The sequence below is a fragment of the Coturnix japonica genome, chromosome 5 (genome assembly GCF_054131305.1).
Source record: "Coturnix japonica strain WE chromosome 5, WE-NBRP24, whole genome shotgun sequence".
NCBI lineage: Eukaryota > Metazoa > Chordata > Aves > Galliformes > Phasianidae > Coturnix > Coturnix japonica.
The window spans coordinates 6,978,413-6,982,876 of NC_140667.1; the positions used below are offsets into that span (position 1 = coordinate 6,978,413).

Below are 4,464 nucleotides of genomic sequence, written 5' to 3' on the forward strand. Positions count from 1 at the left end.
TCTTGCAATGTTTCTTTTCAGTACTTTACTTTCATGGTGAAACACAAAGCCACACTTGACAGTATCACTAAAAATAACTTCTGTATCAGCTAGGTGAGATAATACAACTGAAATTGGCTAATCCTTTAAACATCTCAATTTTAATCAGACGGTTTAGTAAGAAGGAAGAGAAAGGTAGGAAAGACTGTAGTAGAACTAAGAAAACATGACTATCAGTCCTGTTACTGACCATAAAGAAAACTACTGCTCTTACATAGGCACGTTCTCCTGTCGATACCACTACAACCGCAGACCAGAGAGCTGCTTTGCAGGCCACCTGTGAGCCCCATTTCACCACGGAATAATCCCAGTTTTCATGTCTATGTCACACATCAGTGAGGATCCCCCATGAATTTATTTCCCCACAATGGAGAGAAAGCAGAAATTGTTGTTACCTGTCAGCGCCAGGTCTCTGGCACACTTAGCAAAGTGAACAAAGTCTGCATGAAGAATCTAAGTCAGAGCAGAAGGGAGGAAATGAATTTATATGCATTAGGAAGCTTAATTAAAGCTCATCATGCATTACTACGGTTTTGCTAACACGCTGCCTAACTTCAACTGCTGAATAATGAATTCTTGTGACATAACACAGACAAGGGCCAGCGCTGGGAGTGGAGTGACAAGTAGATCATTTCTACAAAAACATCAACAAGTTTATATGCAAGGACTGACCCTTGGGTTAATTCTATTGCCTGTGAATCTTTGGGGCAAGGGAAGTAAAAATGTTATGACACTCCAGTAAAATATCACAAGACTTCCACTCATCTTGGTCACCAGTTACAGCGCATGGGCATAAGACTGAGAACTGAATGCCTTTGTAGACCTGATGAGACATAATTAGTTACCAAGGGACTATTCTACAGCAGCATGGTCTCTTCTCTTTATTAATCTCCATCTTATTAAAAAAGAAGAAAAAAATGAGAGCAGTTAATTATATGTCAACTTCTTTTGAAAACACTTAGGGTTATCTGTCTGTTTGGGACAGGTCCTTTTTAGGTCCTGCATGAAAAGCCTCCACAGATCCAAAAACATTTTGCCAAAAATCAGACCTTTTAAAGAGGAGAAAGAATCTGATAGCAGCTTATCAGACAGTACTGGGAAGGGAGGGGGAAACCTGACCATTTGTTTTATCTAGCTTCATAGCCTTCTCACACAACAGTAGCCCACCCATCTTACAAAGATTTGGAGCAAGTTTGCAGTTAACGTACTATTTAGGAGTTTTGGAATTACCCCTAATACCTACAGAGTGCACTATTGAAATGTTCTTCCACCAAACCAACATACGTATTCTTGCCTTATAGGTGGGCTCTCTGGCCATAAATGCAAAATCCTAAAGTCCTTTAGCTAAAGATGCTCACAAATGAAGACCAGTGGTATTCCACTTCCCTTATGGTTCAGTTTAAACCAGGAAAGATGAATCTCTGTCTCATCTTCTTTTGCTAATAGTCACTAACTGTAAAACTGCTAAAGACTAAAGTAACATTACCTGAGCCTGACAGCTGTGCTTGGCTTGTAGCCCTAGAGAAAACACTTGCCATTCAAAGAAAAGAAATGAACTTTCCTTAATGGTCTTCCAAAACAACACCCCAGAACTAAAACTGCTTTATATGACAGCTAAAAGAAGCCAAACTACAAGACGGTTTTGACTGTAAGAGACTTTTGGAGGATGTTTTTTCTTCCTCTATCTAATCCTGTTGAAATGAACAACCTACTGATAATGCAACACGCATGCAAAAAAGCATCACACATCAGAGATGTACATCCATCTACTGCAAGAGTACAGGAGGATGCAATAAGTTCTTCTAGAGAAGCTTCTATAACTTGCTGAGTAAAAGAAAAGCCACATACGCTCCCTTTCCCCTTATTACTTTATGTTGTCAATATCTTCAAATTTGAAGAGAAGGCTTTGCAGAAAGAGAAAAACAGAGGTGCAAATAACTGCTTCCAAAGATGTCACTCCAGTTTGCCCTAGAACCGTGTGAGCACGCAGGGGTGCAGAAAGGAAGGGTAGGAAGCTGACACTGCTTAAATGAACTGTACACATTTTGTGCACTTCTTAATAGAGAAAAGGTGAGATAAAACACCACCTGAAAAACCTTCACCAGACATTCAATACTGCTTCGGAAAGAAAAAGCTGCGACTCTTTCGTTCTGCTCCAGTAACTTCCAGCAAATGTTTACACATCACGGAAGGCGCTGAACTGAATCTCTTGGTAATTCAGCCATCTGCTCCCAGAAGTAGCCGGTATCATCCAGGTAGGTTTAAAGAGTTTTCCTTGCTTTCCTATTAACTATAAATTTGCAACAAAAGTTGAGCAAGAAGACCAATTAGGTTTAAATTCGCGGTGCATTTATTCTTCCCCCTTCAGAAAATCTACATTTTTTAATCACACCACGTATAAACAGTTTATCAATGCCACTTATGCCTATTAAACCTTATTACCTGGGAAATGCTGAATCCACAGACCGGAGATTTCTGGAGTGTAAAAAGCTTTGTGAATAATTTAGGAAAAGACTGATAAAGGAAACATAACGGGCTGCGCTCAGAAGACCATCTTATTGACTGTGAACAAATTTGCTGTCTCCAAGTTTTTAAAAGATCTGAGAGTAGCTGCATTAACAGCATTAGGTCTGCCAGACAGTGGGATGTGGGTCTATTATTTTATCTTTTGCAATCCTCTACTCGAGCCTGACTTTTCACAGTTCATCAGAGAAAAAGCTTCTGAAATACATAATCTGAGCAGATACCCGTAGCCTTAATGAACACCAGTCACGGTCCATCTCCAACAAAGACGCTACTGTAACAACACATTTAAATTCCAACTGGTTAAAGAGCAGCTCTGCAGCAGGAAGGTTAAAGATGGCAAAAATCACATACAGACGGGCAGAGCCTCCATGCTACACTTACCTTCCATGCCACAGTAGCACCCAGGGCATCCAAGCTAAGTCTTCAAACCCCTTACAGATCTCATCTTTGATGATGTCACATGCCATTACAACAAGCCTTATGTAGATTTGTGCCCTGGACTTTAAAAACTTTCTTTATTCAAGTGATGACCTTTCTAATCCTGTTATCTTTGTTCCCCTGCACACCTCCTGCCCTCTTCCGAGCTACAAACAATATCTAACCCAGACAGCACAGCTCCTTCATGGAGCTTCATGCTAGTGTATCACTTGTTCTCCCACCCCCAAGCAGCTTCATATTCGCCTAAGACACTCACAGCCAGGATTTGTTTCCCACTGCATTCAACGAGCATTTCTGCCCTGCTGTTTTTTTTTCCTGTTTCATGCACAGAAAAGAGAGTTGCTAATACAAGTGTTACACGCACTAAACAGACCTTAGCTATGGGAACCGGCCAAAACAATAGGGTACAATCAGGTACCTATCAGGTGCTTGGCAAGTGTAGAAGATTTCAAGGAAAGCAGCAGAATTAAATCCCTTGCTTTTTACATATATGTCTACAGGAGTGATGGCTTCACATTAAGGCAACACTGATGTGTACAGGTATCCCGGCTTGGAAAGGTCTCAGTCCATTTCACCACGTGCACCTCAGCATTCCTAATATACATGGACTAGAAGCAGAGCAGCCAGCACATCACTTGAGGCAAAACAGGGCAGATGGTGGCTCTTACCACAGCTCTAGAAGTTGCCCACTGGGTCACTTTCTTTAAGTCTTCCTGGCTCCTTGCCCTGCTATGCCCACATGCAATCTATACAGTGATGTCTGAGAAATGTTGGAGAGACAGTGGTTACAAGTTTATGCAAAATCTAGATATCACTGAATCTCTGCACTGCTGTCCCTTTCAGAGAGGATACAAGCTATGTGCAGAAGTGCTCTTTGTGTTCTCTAGATCAATCACTGCAGACTATCCCATAGTTCTTGGTCTGAAGAAGCATGCTAAGGACCTTCTCCCAGGCCCTTCTTTATTGACAAGAACTACATTTTCCACAAAAGCATAAAGATTTCAATATTAATCAGAAGTCTAAATAGCACTGTATGTAACTTTGCCTATTCTTTCAGAATGCTGAAAAGACATTTGTGACCTTCACTGCCTATGAATGAAAGACTTCCCTGTATCATGCACTGCAGAAGCTCTGAGCAAGATGATCACTGCCGCTGTTTAACAGAATCAAAGGCCACACATTAAGGCAGAGAACACACATATATAAATATGGACTCACATACAATTGGCCAGCAAAGTACCGATAAGCCTTCAGACAGTATTAGTCAGCAGAACTAGTAGCAGACTCAGCACATCTCATTCAGTACATCTAAATGAGCACATTACCTGGGCCTCTCCAGACTTAAACCCCACATCCTGACCACACAGTACACAAGCAGAGCTTTCAAGTCTGCAGTTGGTGAAAGAGCAGCTGAGTCATCAGACTGAAGATCAAGAGCTTCACCTCTCACATGGCCTCCTT

At 41.3% G+C, this 4,464-nt stretch overlaps 1 protein-coding gene across 5 annotated transcripts in view; it reads right to left on the reverse strand.

Annotated features, from left to right (window-relative positions):
- LDLRAD3 (low density lipoprotein receptor class A domain containing 3) overlaps window positions 1-4,464 on the reverse strand; it is a 124,757-nt gene that overhangs the window by 8,221 nt on the left and 112,072 nt on the right. The gene's annotated exons all lie outside the window — the stretch shown is intronic.